General features: G+C 50.9%; 1 pseudogene; it reads right to left on the bottom strand.

Annotated features, from left to right (window-relative positions):
- Nucleotides 1-2,185: 2,185 nt before the first annotated feature.
- On the bottom strand, nt 2,186-9,260 carry LOC106865470 (annotated as a pseudogene).
- Nucleotides 9,261-10,933: the final 1,673 nt, after the last annotated feature.

Below are 10,933 nucleotides of genomic sequence, written 5' to 3'. Positions count from 1 at the left end.
TGACACTCAAGGATTCAGCTATAGAGTTGCCGAACGATTTTGCAGGCAATTAAAGCTGCTCCTATTTGAGCTTTCTTTTTTGTTTTTTGTTCTGCCTGAGGAATTTTTTGCCATAATAGTTAATACACTTTTTAGTACTTCTGTGATTCTCCGTTCATTTTTTCCTACTTTGTATCCAAGACTGATGTACAGTTCAGTTGTTGACTTCTATTGTACACAACTTCAGTGTCGAGTGTTGTAAAGATTTTTGTACTTTGCAATGATTCTTAGGACAAATTCATCTAATGTTCTTAATTCTCAATCTTTGAATCATTTACCTTTCTATTGGCATTCTTGAATGCATGTCCTACAAGGAAGTGTTTATGGTAGCCTTGGGTCACCCAGATGCCAGATAGCCTTGGGAACAATGAGGCGGCCTTCCCCTTAAATTAGTTTTGTATTTATATCCGAAAGAAGATAAAAAGGTGACTTGGCGTGAACCTGCTTCCGGCCAATGCACAAAATTAAGCGACCGCGCTTCTCCGTGGTGAATCTTTTTAATCCTCTTTGTTGCGACCTCACCTCTTGTCTGAACGGGATTTGTTGTAGGGAAAAAGATACAACAATTATTTTGTTCTTTATGGTCCTTGGCAATGGCAGTGTGGAATTGCATTGGTGCTACTGTTGTGGCTGGCGCCATTCTGATCTAGCTGCCGCTCCCCATGGGCTGTGGAGGGCAGTGAACGAAGGAGTGGCTGCCATTGCAGCCAGGGAGAGGAGTGAAGTGTGGACAGAGAAAAGAAGAGCTTGTTATTTTCGGGTAGAATTCAAACTGGTTATTTGGGGGATTTTGATTCTTTTTGGTTATCGTTACGATTGGGGTTCCACCAAAAAAGAAAAAAAATACCCGATGCATCCCACCCCAGCCTAACCCTAAGAGAGCGGCGGCGGCGGCCAGTGGTTAGTGAAAGAAGAGAGCGATGGCGGATGGCAGCGGGGAAGAAGTCGTGCCGACGGGCCAGATGCCCCGTGTTTCAGCTTCTCTGTCGCGGAGATCTGACCGGGGGCAGAAAAAAAAAAGAAGAACCCAGATCCAGGAGTGGCAGAGGCAGGATGTTTGATACTACTACTGTTCGGCGGAAGCATCGGCCGAAGATACCCACGTTCCCGGTGGTTTGCCCGGAGACTGAGGGTGGGGGTTGGGGTGGGGGTGAGGGTGAGGAGGAGGAAGAAGGCAAAACAAATGGCACGACCGAGCAAGGTGAGGCCGGGCCTTCCAAGCGAATTGAGGACAAGCTGCAGCTGATCCCGTTCCAAGACCCTGAGGAGTACATGTATGAGTACTACAGTATGAATCAGGAGCCCACCAAGGAGGAGATGGAGGAGATGGCAACGGAGGAGCGAGTTTATGCTAGATACTTTGGGGCCCAGAAGCATTCACTCCTGAGCTGTAGCTTAGAAACAAATAGTAAGCTAGCACTACTCACATTACTCTTTCTTCCTTGATTAAGTGAATTATTCATGTTGATTCCTGACAACTCCTCTCGCTTGATTTGCTTGCTGCTGCTACAGCCACGTTGAGCCCCATGCACTTTACACACTGCACGCCCGGAATAAAAATCTACCACCGGGGCCAGCTTGCAGATCTTTTCTTTCAAGATCGCCGAGATCAAAGCCAACTTAAAGTGGCCGCTCTATGTGTACGGCGTGGTCGCTGCCAGGGACAAAGTTGATTACAACCGGAACATTCTCTTCAATCGAACAAGGGATAACGACCAAAAAGTCACTGAAGATGACTTTCAATTTAATTGCAATATGAAAGATGATTTGGAATAGGCATACCATTGCAAACTAATGCAACATAGACATTAAAGCTTTCGGAAAATATATGAGAAATAGACAGAAAATAGGACATTCATGGTAGGAGATGTAATCAAGGGCTGACGAAAGGCTATCTTGAATAGCAGACCTAAAGAAAACTTTGTGGCTTAAAATTTGGCACTACACCTGCTTCCCTCTTTATATTACATGTTCTGAACACACTAGTATAATAAACCAACACATTTGAGAAAAAACTCAGAGCGGACCTGCAAGAAGGCTTATCAGATACCTTTTTCTTGAGGGTGGAACTTCCTTTCTTAACATGATTATATTTGCAAGTAAAGTACCACACAAACACACACACATGCTCGCACACACAAGGACAAAGGCTGACATGTTGTATATATGGAATACATAGCTCAATTAACTTTAACAATTAGCAATCAGTTTTTTTTACAGTGGGAGCCTCTCCTGCAGTTTATACTAAAAGAACAATTAGCAATTCATCTACTGTTGATTGAACATACATAGTACTATCAAATGGCATTAGGCCTATCACAACTTTACAGTTTTAGGGAACTAATGAAGAAACATAGCTGACAATGAAATCCCACCATAAATTGACGTGGTTCCATTATGAACCATCCCAATTCTCAATCTGCATGAGTTCCAATTACTTGAGAGATCTTGAGGAACAAAGTGGTCCGATCCATTATGAGCCAACTGCAGGTGAAATTCCAATTACTTGAGAGTGAAATTTCAATCTTGAGAGAGAGAGAGAGAGAGTCCCAATTCCCAGTCTGCAAACTTGGTGCCCTGTTTTGTGCCATAAAGTGGCCATCCAATGCTGGGTTGAGTGCTTGGTGAGCTCCTGGGCGGAATGGATATGTCTTGTTGCTGCGTTGCAGCTTGTCAAAGTGTGCAAGCTGATTCCAAGGAAATCAGTGCTTGGCTTCTAGGGGATATGGTGTTTTGACTGTTTGATTTTTTTCTCTTAGTATTTTGTGCTGCTGTGTGTTGCTCCCCCCCCCCCCCCCCCTATATGTCTGAGTGGTGAGTTCCTCAAAGTTGCAGAAGGGAGGAGAAAGGGTGGAGATGGCGTCGGCAGCAGCAGCGATCTCGAGCGAACTGTAACTACAACCCCTTCCCTTGGCCTCGGCCAGTTTGTTTTTCAAATAAAATTTGGGTGGTTTTGATATCTTTCTTATCAGGCTTCAGTATCAAACCTGAAACTACCAAGTCTACAACAATACAAGTCTAAACTGAAACTGTTCCAGTTCAGTTTTTAGTCTCTTCCTCAGTTTGTTGCGATTAGTCTTAGTTTCATTTTCATTATCTTTAGTTTCTCAGTCTTCATCCTTATTTTATCAGCCCTCATTTGTTTTCATTATCAGTTTTATAATTTAGTATTAGTCTTCACTCTTACCCTCATTGTTAGTTTATCAGCCCTCGCTGTTGATTCATTCATTGCAATTAAAATATGTAACTGTCGCACCAGCGGCACCCGGGGCACCACCGCTGCACGACGCGTGGCTCGCATCGTTGGGTTCCCGGAAGGACCTCACCCCGGGCGGCCACGTGCAGGCTGCCCGGCAAGCTACCAGCCCGGAAGGGCTAGCGGGGCTTCGGGGATATTCCCGCCTGGGCACCTCCCAGAAAGGTACTTGCCGGGAGGAGGCGTTCCCGGGCACCGGTTTCCTCCGCAAGGGCGGGGCTGAGCGGACAAGGCAGCAGTGCCACGTGGGCGCGCGGCAGGCGCCGGTGTGCCGTTCCGTCAGGACAAGGGGTGAAGCGCACGACGCATTTAATGATCCGGTAGGAGGGGGGTTATCCGTCTAGTCAGGCAAACAGTGGCTGCCCAGGGCTAGTTTTTAGGCCTTAGACCCCTAGCCTCGGGGTTGGCGCTCATGCATGCATGCCAGCGCACTGAGGAGGAGCTGCCCAAGCTCCCTGCTCGCCACTTGTAATCCATGCACCGTGGCACCTGTGGCATCCCCTTGGCTATAAAAGGAGGACCCCCGCCAACGGTAAAAGGATTCCTTTTTCCCGGGAGGCACATGCAACAAGCAAGTGGTTCTCCACTGGTAGTAGCCCAGAATAGCAAAGAGCACTTAGCCAAATAGAGAGCACCTGGGTACCCTTCCCTAGGAACCTGTAAACCCGCCGTCTTACGATAATAACAAGCTAAGACAAGCAGGACGTAGGGTTTTACACCGCAAGGTGGCCCGAACCTGGGTAAAAAACGTTTTTGTGTTCATTGCATTCTTACCCCTTGCATTGGCCTCGCCGGCGATCGCCGGAGCGATCCCCGTAGCCCACTGCCGAACCTAAAAGGGGGTGCCCGCGCATCCCCGGTGTCGGAGCCCCGTGCGATGACATCTGGCGCGCCAGGTAGGGGGCGCGCGAGGAGAGCTCGCCGGTGACGGCCGGCGGCAGTGTCTACACCAACACCGGCCCCGTCATCCTCGACGACAGAATCGGCCACCATGCCCCCCAAGCGGGCCGGTGACTCGAGGATCGACCTGCGTGTGGCCCCAGCGGCGCACACGCGGCCGCACGACGTGCCACGCGCATCGCAGGAGCAGGGTGATCCTGAGTCTACCCCAGCGCAGCAGTCACAGCTGCCACCGCCGCCTCCTCGACCATCGGCTGACAACCGGTCGAGAGGGCCGGCGGCTCCTAGCGCCGGAGCCAGCCGCACAAGCGGCTACAACACCGCCTGTGCTCTACAGCGGGGTGACCCGTGGGCCGACGAACCGCAGCAGCGGCAGCAGCCGCACGAGGAGCACGGAGCGTCGCGGGCGACGCCGACCGGCTCGCGTCCGGCTCAACCGGGTGCGGTCGGGGATAGAGCAGAGGGCAGCCGCTCGGGAAACCGGCCGCCTCCCGCGCGAACCCCGGCGGAGGCCATCATCGCCGCGCGAGTCATGGTGCGCTACGAGCCGCCCCAGGGCACGCCGGCGCAAGAGGCATGGAGCGAGGAGCTGGACGCGCTCCTCGCGCTCGCCGCCCAACAGCCATAGGGCGAAGGCGTCCCCGGCAGGCTCAGGCCACGGGCAGAATCCGGGATGCGGAGACGCGCCCCGCGCCTCGCGACAGGGGGAAAACCCTCCCCCGCAGGGAGGCCCGGGAGGTGGAGACCCAGAGGGTTCCTCGAACTCGTCGCCCACCATCACGCGAGCTGCACACTGTAGTGCAGAAGCCGGGAGAGACGCTGCGGAGCTTCGTCAACCGCTTCTCCAATCTCTCCTACTCCATCCCTGAGGCGGAGGCTGCCGCCATCGTCAACACCTTTGCCATCAACGTCTGCGATCCTAACATGCGCGAGAAGCCGAGCACGCATTGGATCCGGATGACGCAGGATCTGTACGCCCTGGCGCACATCACAAATGTGCCATGGCCGAGGAAGGGCGCTTAGCACCCGAACTTGCAGCTAAAGCTGCCGCGAGCCCGAGAGAGGGTTCGCAGAAGAAGAGTTCCCGCAAGCGCACCGGGAAGCAAGTCCTCGCCGCGGACTCGGGGGCTACCTTGAGGCCCGTGAAGAAGGCTTCATCTGGTGGCGGGTCTGGCGGCAGGCAATGCGACACGGCCCGCTGCCCCATCCACGCCAATTCCACCCACGACGCGCAGGACTGCCGCATCCTGCAGGATATCAAGCAGCGGCGCGAGCAGCGCCATAAAGAGCGCCGAGCGGCCGGCGCCTGCTTCAATTGCGGCGACATCGGGCATCTCTCCCGATATTACCCGAACGACCCCAGAGCGGGGCCGAAGCCTACCGGCGGTAACGCTGGCAGGGAGGAGGCCCAGGGGGGACGCGGCCAAGCCCGCGCTGGCAGGGAGCGCCCTCCCTGGGGATGGGACAGGGCTCGTGCTGAGGAACAGCGCGAGTCCGACTGCACCGGCGGCGATGAGCCGGGCTTCCAGGAGCCCCGCGGCGTAGCCTGCATCCATGGGGGAGCACGCTCCCCCATCTCATGCCACGGTGAAGCGCCTCACCCGCGACGTATGCGCGCTGTTGCAAGACGCGGAGCCGCAGCAGCCGCTGAGGTGGTCGCATGTGCCGATCACCTTCAGCGCCGACGATCACCCAGCGCGGCAGCTGGGTTCAGGGGTCATACCCTTCGTGGTCTCACCGATCATCAGCAACATGACGGTGACCAAGGTCCTGGTGGACAACGGAGCGGGGCTGAACCTCCTGTCCGCCAGGTTGGTGGAGAAGCTGCAGTTGCCAGTGGAGCAGCTGAATCCCACTGACCCGTTCCGGGGAGCAAACCCCGGGATCGTGCGCCCCCTGGGGCGCATCACGCTACCGGTGACCTTCGGGTCCCGGGAAGCGTTCAGGATCGAGCACATAGTGTTCGACATGGAGCACCCCCCGTTGCTTTACAACGGGATCCTTGGTCGGCCGGCGCTGATCAAGTTCATGGCGGCGACCCATTGCGCCTACGACGTGATGAAGATGCCATCCGTGTACGGCGTCCTCTCCATCAGGATGATGGCTCAAAGCCATGGAGCATGCAATAGCAACAAATCAACATGTGCTTCTTATACCTAGGATCTAGGAGGGTAGCTATGGCGATGAGACCTTGGATATCTCGCCAATACTTGTCAAATTTTTCTGTCATGCTTGCTGTCATTGCTTGTATTACTGGATCAGACGAGGTCGCCCACATCCTTATTTTCTGCTTAAGTTCACAAATTTTAAGGAAGAAGACATTTGCAGTGACATAATCTGTTCTTGAGAATAGCTTGGTTATCTCATAGAATATTTTAAGCCTATCTACAACCTCTGAAGCAAACTCCCATTCTTGAGGAGTAGGGAGATTCTCGTATTACTTGTCAACTTGTTTGGCTCGTTCAAACACAACTCTATAGGGCAAAGCTGTATCAAGCATAATGACACATGAATTCCACCTAGTCTTGCAATCAAGTCTTAACTTCTTGGTAATTTTTACTTTCTTAAACCTAGCAATCTCTTCAAACTTCTCCACTCTTTTCGGTGTGGAAGTCCAATATGCTACACTCTCTCTAATGTTTTCTATAGCAGACTTCATCACATCTAATCCATCCTTTACTATCAGATTTAAAATATGAGCACATCACCTCATGTGAAGCATTGTACCTTGCAACAGCAGCTTCGACTTCCCTATCTTGTCCACCAACATCTCAATTGCCTTGTCATTTGATGTGCAGTTGTCAGCAGTCACGGTCATCAACTTCTCATCAAGGTTCCATTCAACCAAAGAATCATGAAGATGTTCAGCTATAACTTCAGCAGTATGTGGTGCTGGCACATAAATAAACCTACAATATGCACAAGGACAGCAACATAATTAAGTGGACAACAACATATTTAAGTGTACAACAACATATATAAGTGGACATCCATATTTAAGCATTTAATCTTTATTGGACATCAACATAAATAAGTGGACAGCAACATATTTAAGTGTACAACAACATATTTAAGCATTTAATCTTTATTGGACAGCAACATAAATAAGTGTACAACAACATATTTAAGTGGACATCAACATATTAAAGCATTTATATTTAATTGGACAGCAACATACCTCATGAGGATGTTCCTACGCTTCCAAGATTCATCAATGAAATGGGCTGTAACAACCATGTAGCCTTTCTTTTGGTTGTCAGCAGTCCACATATCAGTGGTGATTGCAACTCTTGATTGCACCATGCTCATGTACTCAATGGCCTTCTTTTTTTCAGAGTTGTATCTTCCAATAATATCCTTCCTATACCAGGAAAAGAACATATGTTATTCTACCTAAATCATTCCAAAGAAATCAGCTTACACAAGAATTATTGAAAGTAACAAAATTACCTTATGGTATTTCTTGTATGTAGCTTGAATAGAGGTTGTAGTGCACCTACAAACCTCTAAAGCCAGCATGGTCTACAATTGACAATGGGTAATCATGCAAAACTAGCATATTACCAAGCTCTTCTCTAGCCACGTCTTGATCAAAAATGTAATTCTCCACGGACACCTTCCCATCCTCTTGAGCATTCATCCTTAGTGCAGCTTGATTCAAGGTTTTCCCACCCTTTGTCTTCAACATCCTTTGAGTACAGGTTTTCAGATGCTCCTTCAAGTGTGTAGTGCCACTCTTCGATGTTGCAGTAAGTTCCTTGTGACAATAGTTGCAGATGGCCTTCCACTCTCGATTGATGTTCTTCTTTTCCATCTCTTTCCAGACCTTAGAAGTTAGCCTAAGCTTGGCTGCAGGAGTTATCTCCTTAACATCATCTTCATCTTCATCCGAAATGACCACACGTTCTCCATCTTCATTCACCGATTCAGATTGACCATCTTGTAAGGCTTGGCTATTGCAGCTTGTAACACTTGCAATTTTGAGACCAGAAATAGCAGCATAAATAAATCTCATTCATTCCATGATTCAGATTTCAGAAATTCATGCATATCAAGTATAAATAAGGGCATAATATGAAACAACTAGCTAGACATTCATGCATACACTACACAGGCCATACAAAAGTTCAATAAACCAACTACTGCCACTACAGTAAGACAACTAGCTTAATATTAAATAGGAGCTTGCACAATTACACATTACCAAAAAATCAGAACATGTGAACAAAATACCACAATTACTGGATTACACAGTACAAAACAACAAATTTTCATTCACAAAATTTTCAGAAATTGGCTCACCATGTAACCTTGCCTTTCCCATTGTCGCTGTCCACCTTCCCCTTCCCCTTGTCGCTGTCCTCCTTGCCCTTCCCCTTGTTGCTGTTCTTGGCATCGCTTGCGCCACCAAGTGGGCTAGGGCGCTTCTTTGGTCTGGCCCCGGCCACCACGCCGGCAGGTTGCAAACGCGGTGGAGCTGACGTGCTGGAGCCGCCACATTGCACCTTGGTCGAGTTGGGACGAACACCAAGTAGATACCCCAATCGCTTCCTTGATCCCGGTGGTGGCAGTGGCACCGGCGGCCGAGGGACAGAGGAGGAAGGTGCATCTGGGGAAGGGCTTGCCGTCGGTGATGTACTCGGGTCAGGGTGAATACCTCGTGATTTCTGAGGTCAGAGGGCTCCGGCGAGGGGCTTGGAGTCGGCGTTGGAGTCGTGTGGTCGCTCTTGCCGTTGCATCCGGAGCCGTCGCCGGTGTCGCTGCCTTCGAGCTCGAAGTCGATGTCCATGTCGGACTGGAGGAGGGAGGAGGCGGGCTCGCCGGTCGGACTGGAGGAGGGAGGAGGCGGCTCGCCGGTTAGCCGGTCGCGGAGGGAGCAGTGAGGGAGGTGGGGTGCGGGGCTTCGGCGGAGGGAGCCGTGGCCCGTGGAGGAGGGAGAAGGCAGGGCGACGGTCGACAGACGGCTGGCCCTGGCGGCGGCAGAGGGAAGAGGAGGGTGGAGGGAGGAGGCGGCCGCGGCCCGCCCGCGGGGGCGCGTGGGCGTGTGGCGTCTGGCGGAGGATCTAGGGTTAGGTCTGGAGAGTGGAGATTCCGGTATTATATATCAATGTTATTGGGTTGGGCCTAGGCAAGATTTACTGGGCTTTTGAAGTGGGTTGTCTATGCAGGTGCGGGTATACGGGTTCGGGTACCCCAATACCATACCCATACCCGCCAAACTCATCGGGTACAGGATTTTACCAATTACATACCCGCGGGTATTTTTTTTTACCATACCCGTATCTTAAACGGGTACATACCCGTCGGGTATGCGGGTATCGGGTACCCATTGCCATCCGGATTTGCGGTCATGTCCTCCATGGTGAAAAGTGCCGCAGGGTCTCCCAAATCCAGACCAGATGGAGGATTCCCCGAGGGCTCAACATCCATCGGTGTGGTGGTGTCAGTAGTGGATGCCTGTAATATCGCCAAGGATGGTGGCATAGGGATCATCTGTGGCGGCGTCACAGATCCCCCCCCCCCTCCGTAGATGGTGAGGTTGGCCTCATGTGCCTTCCTCGCCTTATAAGCATCCGCTACGTGCTGAGGTGCACGACATTCGCGGGAATAACGAGACTTCCCGCCGCACCTGAAACACACTTGGGGCCCCTTTGGCACCTTGGCCTCCTTCTTGTCCTTCCCTGCCTTCTTGCCCCTCTTGCCCCTCTTCTTCTTGAGGGGCTTGCGGATTTTGAAAGCGTTGGCCTGCACTTCTGGGCGCGCACTAGCCCCCAGTGGTTGCACAACAAAGTTCTTTTTGAGAACCTTTTCATGCGCCTCAGCCACTTAGAGGATGTCGATCAGCTCAGAATATTCCTTGTAGTTCGCCTGCCGGTAGCTCCGGGAGGACTGCACGGCATCCGGATGAAAGGTTGAGAGAGTCTTCTCAATCTTCTGGCTATCGGTGACTGTAACACCGCGTAGCTGAAGACGAGTACAAATTCGGTGTAAAGCCGAGTTGTACTCACCAACGGACCGGAAATCCGCAAACCTCAACCGGGCCCATTCCGCCTCTGCCTGGGGTTGGGTGGAGTACTTCAGTCTTTCGAACCAGCGTTTGAGGGCGGTCCATAAGGCTAAGGCACTCCGCTCAGCCATGTACACAATCTTGAGTGTGGCGCGGAGGTGCTTGCGTAGGAAATGCAAAGCCTGGGCATTCTCAGCCGACGTGGCGGCAGGGGCACCCTTGCCACCCAAGCCAATCGGGCTCAAGAGTTGTTAACCCTCGAGCCAGATTTCCACATCAGTCGCCCATGCAAGGTAGTTACTACCATGCTGTGCAAGTTCGTCAAACTCGCGCTTGGTGATTGCCGACATCTGCAAATATGCATGATTCCATTTAGATTCCAATGAAAATTTGCGATGAAAAATACATTTGTGGTTTAATCTGGCGTTCCAATATTAAAAACATGTGATCCTATGCTTCATAATAGATTAAAAGTGTTTGAACAATTAATATACAGCATCAAAAAGCACTAAATCAAAGCATGTTAATATTAATGGCATGTTAAGCAAGTGCAAAGGGCAAAAAACGCCCAAAGAGTACATTCCCGAAGCAAATTTGGCCTAATTATGCGATTTAGATAAAACAGACAGTTCCAGGGACATATATTTGCAAAATAACACAATAGGGATAAAAAGCGTGTGATTTACTAAAACATCCCGGACTAAAACGCAAAATTCTTGGTCCAAAATGCA

Source organism: Brachypodium distachyon, chromosome 5 (assembly GCF_000005505.3).
Source record: "Brachypodium distachyon strain Bd21 chromosome 5, Brachypodium_distachyon_v3.0, whole genome shotgun sequence".
Lineage (NCBI taxonomy): Eukaryota > Viridiplantae > Streptophyta > Magnoliopsida > Poales > Poaceae > Brachypodium > Brachypodium distachyon.
Note: the sequence above shows the minus strand (reverse complement) of the source record. Positions and strands in the feature narration are given on the sequence as shown.